This window comes from Rissa tridactyla, chromosome 3, assembly GCF_028500815.1.
Source record: "Rissa tridactyla isolate bRisTri1 chromosome 3, bRisTri1.patW.cur.20221130, whole genome shotgun sequence".
Lineage (NCBI taxonomy): Eukaryota > Metazoa > Chordata > Aves > Charadriiformes > Laridae > Rissa > Rissa tridactyla.
Window position 1 is genome coordinate 4,085,088 of NC_071468.1, and position 12,652 is coordinate 4,097,739.

Sequence of the window (12,652 nt, forward strand, 5' to 3'; positions counted from 1 at the left end):
ACTTGGCTCTTGCTTCTTGACTGTAACTGCAGCAGAAACACCTTTTGTATGGAGGGAAGCACCAGACTATAAACATGCTTTTATGACTTGCACAAATTATCAAAATGTACTCTTCATATGTTAGGGAATTTATTTTTTAGAAAGCAAAGTGGCAAAGCACCTCTGAGCTCAGATCCTTTTATGTCTGAATTAGCAGAAAAGGAATGATTCTTTTTTTCCCCCCAGGCTAGTTTCTAAATTCCTGAAATGCAAAGCTTACACAGCGAGAGAATGGCCTACTCTCGTACAAACCAGCTGACAGTTCCTCCTGAAAATCAGGACAAGTTAATACATTCCACATGTTCTCTGCCCCAGTTTTTCAAATTGATTGTTTTGAGAAGCTAAGTAAGCCTATCTTTATTTTGCAGGAAATGCTTGGTGCCATTAGGCAGCAATGCTGTTGAAAAGAACAAAGCTGGAACAGCTTTTGATAATGTCCTCTGAGAAATGGCCAATTGCTATACAACTGATACGAACAGGACTGTTTGTTCTCACTGGGTGCCGAGCACTCGAAAATTCACGCACTTCACTCATGAGCCTAAAAAGGAGTGAAATTCTTTTGAAGCCTGAAATATTGGGCCATTTTGAAAATCTGTCCCTCTGTGTGTGATACAAATGTATGCTATATGACTGTTTTACAGTATTGCAGTTATAAGTGTCTGGCGTTACCTGGAGGGCTGAAGTTTTTGTGTATTACTTGACTTTAAAAAAGGGGAAAACCTGTTACAGGATTATGTCCTATGAAGCAACACAGTCTTTTTGCAGGTCTGGGCTTTAGCGGGTTAGGGAGTTTCATACTTGGATAGCAGGAGTTATCTCAGCGTGGGAAGTAAAGCCTGGGTGAAACAGCTACAGGCCGCAGTCTTGTTCTTGTTATTTCCTGAGAGAGATTAAGGTTTAATGAAATATTCTGTAATCCGTAACAGCGTTGAAGCACCTTTGTGTTTGTTGAATGGACAGAGGAAGTGCAGAGTAAAGTTACAGAGAATGAATATTGTTCCATATGTTTGTAAACACATTCCTTCAGGAGAATAATTTTTCACATCTACTGAGTCATGCAGGTGGTTGCATAATTGATTGATGTTTTAGATGCAAGTATCTCCCCCATCCATCTAAATTTCTCCCTTCAAACAATGCCTTTTAAGTTGGTTATGTTACTAGCATACCATGTTTGGCAATGTTTTGGTATGCTGAGTTTACTTGACCAAGTACAAAGTTTACTTAACCAAATACAAAGTAATGGCCTGACAAATACAGAGATGGGAATCATGAAGCTTGCAGCAGACCATGGCACCTTTTTTAATATTGCAGGTTTTTTGATATTTTGCTGTAACAAAGAACAGTCAGATGTCGGTTTCCACCTCCTTATCTTCTGACCTGTGACCTTTTCTCTTCTCTTTGCCCATTGTGCCGGCGGTTTTGGCAATGATGGAGCCTTTTGTAGGTACTGACCTCCACATCTCTACTGGTGGACTGTTTGCTAGTTGGAGGCACCACTCTTGTTGGGAACAACTGATCTTGGACAGAAAAAGAAGAAAAGAGGGGGAAACCCTCTGCCTAGGCCACATTTAGCAAATCCATCATTGCTTGTTGTTGTTGTTTTGAAAAACTGATATCCTTTTCCCCCAAGAAGCAAGAGGGAGTTTATTTTGTACAGTAACCTCACGAAACTGGTACTGGAAAGGCAGATGCATAAAGCACAAACTAAAAAGGAATATCAGACCATCTGCCTTAACCTGTAGCCATGTCAGACCTCGGTTGGCAGGAATAAGGAGGAGTACTAACTGTATAGGAATGAGAGCTAGGACTTCTAGTGTTGGATGTCTCACACAGACAGTCTGCAGTACGAGGCTCATAATTTCAGTTTTTCACTTTAGAGGCGTGCATGTTGTGCCCTTCAAGCCCAGCATTTATACATGGAAGTGGACGTTTGTAAGTGCACACTCTGCAAATAGCTGCATGGCTGACTACTTGTTTACCCTCAGCGTGAATGTCTGCATGCAGAGTTTTGCAGGTGCAGCCAATGTGCTGACGTTTTTCCCACGCTCTTCAGCAACCCCATCATTTTCAAGCAGGGCCCTGTAAGTTGATATCTGATACTCTTAAGGTTTTTTTTTTAATCAACTTTGCTATGGCACCATAATACTGTTTGTTTGCTGCAGGAGTTTTCACTTTTAGGATCAAGTAATTCGTTTAGTGCAAGATTTTCGTGTTGCCTACATTATCAACAATACGAAAACCTAAAAAGTTACCAGTTCTTTACATACTCTTAAAGAAGCATTTTTAATTAAGTATTGCTTGATTTATGTTTTAGCATAAAACCCTCTGATGTGTCTGTATGATCTTCAGTTTATAAAAATGAGTATTTTGCTTTTGCATGGGAAAAACCCCCAAAAGTTAGTATAAAAAAGTTAACTTTTATAAATTGTTCCATATGAAGAGCCTTCAAGATGCTGTAAAGTATGTAGAATGAACGGACTCTGGCTCTTACAGTTTGCACTCAATGAGGTGGTCAAAGTGGTACTGAGTCAGTGATGTCCATTCTGCATAGAAAATCATCCAAGTTTGACGAAGTTTTAGGCTTTAAAAGACTGTTCCTTATATAATCAGAGTTTTACACCTAAATTCTGCAAAGACTTTGAATCAGTGAGTATGCTACGGCCTCTCCCTCTCTTTATCCTCATAGTGCTAATACTGAGGTAGGAAAATGTTAACTCTGTATTTCTGCTGTGTAACTACAGCATAATCAGGGCTGCCTGGGGTGGCACAGGACGTGCAGTCAATTTGGAAATCGAACCGGGATTTGAACTGAATCTTGGTAAGTGTTGCCTTTGAGAGGAGCCTCACTGCCTGATAAACAAGTTTTAAATGGCTCACAAGCAAAGAAGAAAAGGGGGGGGGGCGGCAGAAATTGGCATAAATTGTGAAGTCAGAATCTGAAAGACATGAGCAACTTGTATTTGGAGAAAGGAGACAAGGGATGAAGACTGTGTGATGATAAAGGAGAAGAAGAAATGAGAGGGGTATGAGAGTTTGGAAAGGAGGCAAAGTGGCTTGAGTAATACCAAGGGAACTCACCAGTTCAGGGAGTCTGTGAAGAGCTGGGGGATGTCTGAACAGAGGGGAGAACAAGCAGAGGGGGGAGATGTTTTGAGGGGTGGTTGAAAGGTGCAGAGGGCACCAGGGGTTTATATATAGAGAGCTTGGGAATAGGAGAGGAGAGCTGCCTTACTTACTTGATGTTTAATAATAATGAGTGAAAAATAGTTGGAATTGTGATTTATCATGGAAGAGTCCCAGCAGTTAAGCCAGTACATTCTTCTGTGCCTCTGTTATTGTTGTTCTAGAGAATTGCCTTCTTCATCCTAGGGACCATGAGGTGCGGCTGCAGACATTGTCAGAAAGATCAGCAGAAGATCAAGGGCAAAGAAGCAGCTCAAATATAACCTGCATTTAGCTTCAACTTTGCTATTTCTGTTTCAGTTGTAAAAATATGGTTTCTGTCTCCAAAGTTTGTCTGTTTTCTTTTTTAGCTATTCTCAGTTAAAGTTACTGGGTAATATGTGTAAACTTCATCTCACCTAAAGTGCTGTGCTATCTTTATCAGTGTACCTAATGCAGATAATTTGAAACCTTAAAAACTGGTAGAAATATATAGCTTTTTTTATTTCTTCTTTCTGCAATGGAAGTTTTTTATTTCTTTTAAAATCCATGCGTAGACTTCTCTTTGTTTTGAAGTCTATGGGAAAACAGTGAAGAAAACAGCAGGGCCACATGAGGGAATTCCACATTTATTTTTGGCATTTAATTTCCATGAAGAGGAGGATCCTGTTGATGCAGAACATTTCTTTCTTTTTTTCCAACTTTCAAATGTTATGGAAGCATTAAAAGTTAGTTCCTTGTTGTCAAGATTCCAAAATTGATGTTTGCGTAGTGGATTAGAGGTAATATTTGTCTAACTTTGAAAACAGCTTTTGGACTGGTGTTTCATAAGCAGGATATGAAGCTGTATCATCAGAGTGTTACTTCTCAAACGCACGTTGCTTTTACAGAATTGATCAGTTTATAAACAGATAGTATACCACAATGATTGAAGAGCCATGTGCAGATTATTAGTAGTATTAAAAAGAGAGGTGCTGTTCTCCTTCTCTATGTAAAATAAGGTTCATTGTAGCTAAGGTCTTACGCTTGACATCATGATTTTACTGTTGCAAACCGCAGAAGGAGATGGCCTGAAACTGGAGAATGAGAGCTTGGGAAGGTAAAGCATCATATACAGGAAAGGTAATCGTATTTCAAAATAAAACCCTCACCTGCACCATCTGAAAATCTGTAGGGGTATAATTTATCACATGTAGGAAATTACTCCACAATACTCAAAGAAAATTGACTGAAGAAATGCCTTGGCTTCAACCTTCCATTTCTTGTAAAAGAAAATATCAAAGCAACAAATATGCTGTCAGAGATCCCTTGGATTGCGGGGTCGCTTTCGTCTTTTCCAGTTAGGGGTTTAGTTAGCAGTGTCGAGCAAAGTGGGGGTGGTAGTGGGGAGAGGGGAGGAGGGGTGTTGAAACGCGCTATCCTTCTGAATGCAGAACTTCTGGAGGGCAGATCTGTTCTGAGGTGCCAAACCCCAGCAGTACCCAGGACTCGGTCGTTAAAAGGCTGCCTGGGAGACTCGCGCCGCGTTGAGGAGCGATGGATTTTACCAGGCCGCTCATTCGGCGCGAGGCCCGGTGGCCAGCGCTGCAGGCCGGGAGCTCTGCTGCTGAGGCCTAGCCCAGGGCTGCACGCACGCTGGTGATCGCTTGCTTCCAGCTCTCTCTGCAGGAGATCCTGTTTCCTGTTGAAACGTAAATTGTCCCTGAAAATAAGGTTGTCATGAACAAGCAGCACTTGGTCCGTGATAGTTCTGAATTACTGGGCCAGGCGTTAGTGTTCCTTAATAGAGAAATGAAGTCGTCTGCGGTATTTCCAAGGGCATCCATAGAGAGCCTGTGTGCTGCTCCATAGCACCTAAAGCAGTTCTCCTGAGTTCACCTTTGACTTCTCTGGTACTTTGTCCTGGTCACAATCACAAAGACAGCTAGATAAATCTGAGAAGAACGCCTGTTTTCCTACAGGGAAATTAGAATGAGGGTTGGATTCATTCCTTCTCTTGATCCAGCTTTTGCAGTCCACTTAAATGGGAGTCTGATTAGACTTTGTGAGGAAATTACATATTTAACTGTAAAACTGCAGATGTAACTATTTTCAGAAATCTACCCGCCCATCCTTGTGCAGCTAAAAATGGTTTGTCTTGCCTCAGACAGAGGGATGACAAGATATGCAAGCTAGCTAGCCAGTTGGGCCAGGCTGTCTTGCCCCTTAAAGATTATGCTGCTGGAATTCTTTTAAATACTGTTCCGCACAGAGTCCATGCAAATTAGCTAATTACCAGCCTCTGCTCAGGCTTCCATGAGCGCTGAATAGTGGAACAGAATGATTTAATTTCTCTAACATATTCTCTTGGCACTTTTGCATGCAGAGTATGTTGCTCTAAAGTATCCCTTGATACTAGATCCTTGGCAGTGTTCCAAAAGGAATTCAAGTTAAAACTCATTCAGTGTAATTCAAGCGTTGGTAAACCTAGATTTGTCACCTTCCCTGCATCGTGTAATTTTACTGTCTGTAATGTGGGTTTTCCTCTTCTCTCACAGAAGTAAAGAGATGATCTTACGTAAGTGTTTAAACTGTGAATCAGGGAGTATAGCTGGCGCTGGTTGTGCGTGTGATAGTCTCTTGGGAGAGTGATTAAACAGAGGTGAAGTGTTCATATGAATCTTAATTTTTGCAAAGTCATTACATTTAAAAAAAAAAAAAAGACTACATAGAGTTCTCATTAGTAAATGAGTGTGATTGATTGTCTTCCGTTGTGATTTTCAGTTTTGCGCTGTGTTTACTCTGAAATGCCTGCTGCTGTCAGAGACAGTAGTAGTGTACTTTAATTTCCCATTGAAACTCTTGTGAAAGAGTTTGTATGTAGGCTACAGGAACGTTTGACTGGCTGAGTGTAAATTATTTAAATCACAAAAAATTTTGAGATGTGACCAGATCTAAGCTAACAGGAAAAGGGGTTCTGTTTCTTCTCAGTAGTGGGGTCCGAATCCTAGAAACACTCTCAGTATGTGGTAACTTTTTAATTTTAATACAGCTATCAAATAAATCCAAATATAGGCATAAGCACAGGCAAGTATTAGACAGCTAGTTCTATTAATTGGAAGAATGCTGATGTCATTGAAGATTCCTTTAACGGTAGCTGCATTCTTTAGCTGTCTAGATATCATTTTAAAAAAAAAAAAAAAGCATGCCTTAAGCCTCGGGCAGGAAGGTGTAATGTCTACATGTTATTTATAATAAGCCTTGTCAATCAAGAGGAAGTTGTAGATCAACTAATTATATGTTGTTAGTTGCCTGTCTGTCGTCTTACTACAGTGTTTTAATGACCAGAGGTGCCACAATTTTGAATTGAGGAAATTGATTTAATTTTCATTATGTTTAATAGTTAAACAATAGCGTTCTCTCCCTATAAAATGGTAAACAAAGAACAAAAGTATGTATTGGAAGTTCAGAAGATGAGTATATTGTATGTGTTTCTCTGCTTAGTAGAGGTTCCTGTTGTGTCATTTAAAAATCATGGATTAAGGCCCCATTTCAATTTATTTCAATAGCATGAATCTCATAAATACCAGCATAAGCAGAATAGGCCCCCGCAAGACACAGAGTAGCTGCTAAGTGAAACTAGCTGTAATACGTGTAGTTAACCTTTTCTAAGTATTTGTAGATCATAGTATTGACGTCATCGTTGGACCTTGCTAATCACATCTTTGTTTAGATGGGACTACAGGTAAATCTGCCTCGAAAAGCTCATGTATTCTCATTCTTCCTTAATTCCTTGCATCTTTTTAATCCAGGCTGAAGCTGGATTGAAAATTTTAGGTAGTAAATCTCATGCAAGTACTAAATTTATTTCAGTGACCTAAACATGATAATAAGGATGTGTGGAAAAGTGCTTTCGTCCCTAGATTGTTTTCTATTTTAAACAGCTAAAAGCAGCAGTCTGTCAGTACGCTAAAATTAAGTGTATTTTGCAGCCCCTAAAGAATTGTGTTCCTATTTTTTGTGCATCCTTATTTTTATAATATTAATTTCAAATCAGTTAAACTAAATTTAAAAAGGAAAAATGTTTCAAAATTGTGTAAACTGGAAACTATGTAGCAAAAACATTTACTAGTTTTCTTCAAACTTGTAATGGTTTATACTTTAAGCAAAATATTCCCAGCCAAGTTGCATAAACTGTGATGCTGGCCTTTCAAGATCGGTTCTGTCCACTGGTCCAGCACATGCTGATGTTTCAGTTGTCACAGCGTGCGTGTTTTGTCATTTCTGACAGAGCCCGCACATCTGAATTCCTGATTATAGGTCATACTGGAAATCAGTATTTTTAATTACCGCTTGTATTTCAGGGGGAAAAAAAAGAAATCATTTAAAGTACGGTGAACTTGCCAGAATTCTTAAATTAATATCTGCTGCTGAGTTTCCAAAGAGCCTGAAGGGAATGTAGCTTCTCTAGGTGTCTTCAAGAAATTGAGACAGGGCTTAACGCGAGTTCAATACTAAAGCTAACAGTCATGCCTGTTTTGGATTGTTGGGTTTTTTTTTTTGTTACAGTCCTCCCCATGACTTCTGAATGAATGATAATTACTGGAGTTTGTGTGCTTCCTAATTGATTATGGTAGCAAAATTCTAGGAAGGATTTGCTGGAGGACCCAGTGTTGGGCACAGTACCTCAGAGGAAGCATGGTGCCTGAACAGAGAGTTGAAAGGAGAGAGGCAATAAGATTAGAGTCTGGGAAAAGAGAAGAGATTGAATGAACTGGGATTGTTTAGCCTAGAAACAATGAAGTCTTCATATTCAGATTGACGGTTAGAATTTTTTTTTTTTAATTGCATTCAGTTATCAATTAGAAAAACCGATAGCAGCTGATTTGTGTCCAGTGCTACTTTTTGGGTTTTGACATTAACAACACTTGCGTGTGCTCTGAGACTGTTAAGGGACAATCCCTATTGATTAGCAGTAAACATTCGCTGAGCAGCTGTGTTCTTTGCCTCTTTTGAGTCTCTTACGCATCTACAGCGTGAGTTGTGAAGGGCAGCACCAGCCAGCAGTGTGTCTATTCAGAAATGACTTTTAGATGGAAACTGGAAAACTTCATTGCCTCAAGAGTTTGTTTCAAATTTGTCATTCAAAAAACCATGTAATTTAAAACAAAAAAATACCAGCTATTCTAAAAGCGCGGTACTCATTAGCTGTTAGATATTATTTTGTAAGTACTTTACCACCTTGTTTTGCCCTTTTTTTTTTTTTTCCCCCCCTAAGGTTTCCTTTCCTTAATCCTTGCCTCATAACTGTTCATTTTGTTGCAAAGATGCAAAACTGTACTTATCCAGTGGATATCAGCTTTACGCTTATTTTACTGATGTCCATTGCTGCCCCTTGTTGCCAACGTAGTGCATGGGAGAGCAAGCAATGATTTCAGTATCATTCAAATGTCAGTATTATCCTACTTGAGACCTCTCGGAGGCATCCCGTGTGTTGTATTGTGCAGCAGACATTTGACGTATCTTCGCAAGCTCATACAGACCACGTCCAGTTTCGGTACCTCCCTCTGTGCTGTGAGGTAGACTGCAGGTTGCCAGACTTGTCTAGATAATCTGTTGTGCTTTGGGACAGTGCCAGTGGGATCTGCGGGTCTCTCCTGCAGATGGATGAACAAATCTCCCATGGGAATGTTCTTTTCTCTTTCCTCAGCCATCTGGAGCCCTTGTAGGCAGACTTGATGAATTGCATCAGATCTGTCCTTCCATGAGCAGTATGGAAGCGTATTCCCAGCAGCATGCCACTTTCTGATTGCCTGCCTGCTTGTCTCTCAGCAAAGGTCTGGGCTATGTCTGGGGCTCCAAAGGATCATTCTGAGCTCTGAGAAGATGCCAGCACTCGACAACAAAAGAACAGATATGAAAATTCACTCCAGTATCTTACCCTGAGTACTTAAAAGCATTATGAGGCATTGTCTGCTGTGTTTCTCTGCTTTCTGCAAGATGCTTCCAAGTTTCCAACTGATGTTTCTTCAGTTATTATTACTGTCTTTGTAAGTTTTGACATTAATTTTTCCATAAAGTGACAACCAGGCTATGAGGCAGATAAAGCTGCCTGCCCTGAACACTGTGTGGAGTTGAACGTGTTGTCAGCTGTCTCTCTCGTTACTCATCCGTAACGTTAGATCATTTTATCAGTTGATTAACTTTTAGACAGATTATAGTGTCTGAAAATGATCATTGGTAAATTGATCATTGGTTAACCATGGGTTTTAAATACTTGAGAGAGAAGGAAAATCCATGTGCTATGCCTTCTACGGTACGTAATGTGGAGATATTTGAAGTGAGGATTATTTAAACTAGGAAAAACTTTTCTGGGGTAATGGATAGTAAAGCTCATGAATAGGTTGCCTGCAGAGCTTGTTGCCTTTGGAGCACTGAAGGTGTTTATGCAAAAATTAGTCACTTTTATCAGAATGGAATGGGTTCGGCCCTTCCAGGGGATGGATAATGGAGTAGATGACTTTTCTGAGACTCCTCCAGTGCAAGGACTTAATGGGTTTTGTCGTGGTTGTTTTGGGCTTGGTTTGTGGGGTTTTTTTGGAAGGAAGAGGTATTCTGATGTAAACTTTATTCTAAAGACACGTTCAAAAGGTGTGCATTTCCATCAATTTAGTGCTATAGAATTTTGGCGGCTTTCTGTCTGAAAAGATGTGCACACCTTTTAAAAACATCTTTCATGAAGCTAATGTCGTTATTTAATATAACAAAAATTGTTGAAGTTGTTATACATTAACATTCAGTGATCTGCAAAACTACCTGAAATCAGATATTTACTGTCTTCCTGTGATTTGATTTGTCAATCATTTATTAAAACTAACAGCTGTGTCCCGTGGCTTAAGACTTGCAATCTTCTAAATCCTTTAGAAACAATTAAATTTTGCACAGAAAATTTAATATGATTAACTAAGAAAATAATGAAGTATCTCAAAACAGTCTCTGCACTGAATATGCAAGTTTTATATGTATATATATTATCTTTCTATATGTATGTGTGTATACATATGAAATCTTAAAACCTGCTGTTGAGACACAGGCCATTTCAAATGTAGCTGGCAGCACATCAGAAGATAAATCTTCCTGGTTACTTTGGATCTTTTAGTCAATAAATATCAAATTTAGAAAAGCCTACTCATTTTATAGAGAGAAATAACTTGAAGTAAGGCTACCCAAAAGCTAAGATCTTATCTAGTAGCAGAAGCTGTACTTGTTAATTTTTCCAAGCGTGTAGAGGAGAGCAAGAGTTTATGCTGAAAAAAAATCAGATTAAAATTGAGCTAGTGTTTATTCTTCATAATTATAGCTCACCAATAGTCACGTCTTTCGCAGCTGACACTCACTTTGATATGCTACTATACTTGATGACGTCTTCGTACTGATTTTAATCTTTCCTTTTAAGCCTGCCCGATCTGTTTGTATTGTCCCCCCTGTGTTAAGGGATCACTGCAATTAGGAGTAGGAGACTCGCTACCTTTAATGTGACTGAAGCCTTATTTTCAAGCAATGACCATTCTGGTAAAGCACTCACAGTAAGAATACCTAATAAAGGTGATTTACTGTAGAGGGAATTACAAAGCTAAGCGAAAGTTTAAGTCGTACTGTAAATTACAGATTCCTCTGCAGCATTTAGATTGTGAATATTTGGAACGTGTCTCAGGAAAATAGTTTTGTATCCAAGCATATTCAAAGCATGGAATAAGAACGAATGAGAAACCTGCAAATTAACATGAAAATATTGCAGATCCAACATGATGGTGTTATGAATTTTACTTCGGCTCAACTATTAGAAATGACAATTTTGCTAGCTATGATTGAAGAGTACTAAAATGAAGTAGAAGGAAGGTGCTTATTTCGTCTTTAACTTGTATATAATGGAAATCTGTTAGATGTTTCTGTGGGGATAATTCTCAAAATAGATTGGGATAAATCCCGTCATGACAAAAAGCAAAAATGTATGCTTTATACTTGGTAAGAGCTTCCAGGCTGTCCTAGAAGAGTTTGGTAGGTACTGTGGCAGCGTGTGACATTCAGAAAGTTGACCTTATGAACAAGTCGAATAACATAGGAAAATTATTAGTAAGCATTTGTGATGTTTGGATGTTTTGGAGGAGTGCACCAGGAGATCCAGATAGAATTTTGACGCCAGGAAGAAAACGACAATGTCCTCAGTACCTTCAGGGGAACCAGACTTTCAGGGTCCTAGCTGCGCTTTGATGCGGTTTTGACTTCACGTGTTGCTTGGTCCAAAATTGAAAGCCTATTTAAAGATGTAGTTGTGCAAGCAATGATTCACTGGAGTTTATAGAAGGGTGTGAGTTACTGGAGTCTCAGAGGTGATTCTGGCCATTTCATTAAATACTATTATTATTATTATTATTTATTATTATTATTATTATGCTCCTGTGGAAGTGTTTATTATTATTATTATGCTCCTGTGGAAGTGTTAGTCCATGGGTTTCAAACCTGTAAATCAAGTAGTTGTATACATCTAAATGAGCAAACTTCTCCCAGCTGGCTATCTGGATATATGTAGGTGCTTAACTGAAAGCACAAACGTAGTAATAGTGCAATGTCAGATTGTGTGTTCTGGTGAAAATAGACCCTCTGGTATATAAAATTAATACCGTTACACATCTGGTGGATGATAAATAAAATTATTGTCTTAGATCATCCCTGTTTTCTGCCATTCGTAGCCGTTTTCTTGTCTGTGAGAGGATTTGTTTTTCTGGGGAGCTTTCTGACCATCTGACGAACAGTGCTGTGTATAGTCAAGTTTATTACTGTACTAGAATTTGATTTATTAATCCTAAAAGGATTTATAAAGGAATTTTTCCCTTCTACCTCTTCATCTCTGTTTGCTTTTTTTTAAAGGAAGAGCTGAATGTATATACAATATGCTGAAAATTAAGGTGAAAATGTCAAATGGTCCTTTTTTAATTTAAGATCATTGATTCCTCCTGCTGTATACATACATTTTAATTTCAAGAAGCTGATTAAGTATATGTCAGCCTATGTTAAAAAAATACCATTAGCAGTCTGTGAAACAGGTGAAATTGTACTATTTATTTGAAGATTTGTGTGGAGAAAATGTCTTCCAGTTCACTAGCATTGCCTAATATTTTTTCTTCTTTTTTTTTTTTTTTTCGGTTTTGCTGTTTCCTGCCCAGTGTATTTCAGAAATACACTGAAAAATGTATTTCAGTGATTTTCAGTAAATAAGATAAGACTTAAGCACAGATTTTGTCACTATGTGTTGCTATGAAGCAGAAGAATGTTATGTTACGTGAGAGTAGGAAACGAGTTAGTTTTAATTTTTTTTCCCTTCTTTCTGAGAGGTAGTATTAAATATGGCACTATACATATGAAGAGTACACATCGGGTGTATACAACAAGAATCTATCACCAGGAAGAGAAA

The 12,652-nt window shown here is 38.7% G+C and overlaps 1 protein-coding gene across 8 annotated transcripts in view; it reads left to right on the plus strand.

Moving 5' to 3' along the window:
* Positions 1–12,652, plus strand: part of PLCB4 (phospholipase C beta 4) — a 205,712-nt gene that overhangs the window by 79,330 nt on the left and 113,730 nt on the right. The window lies entirely within an intron of this gene.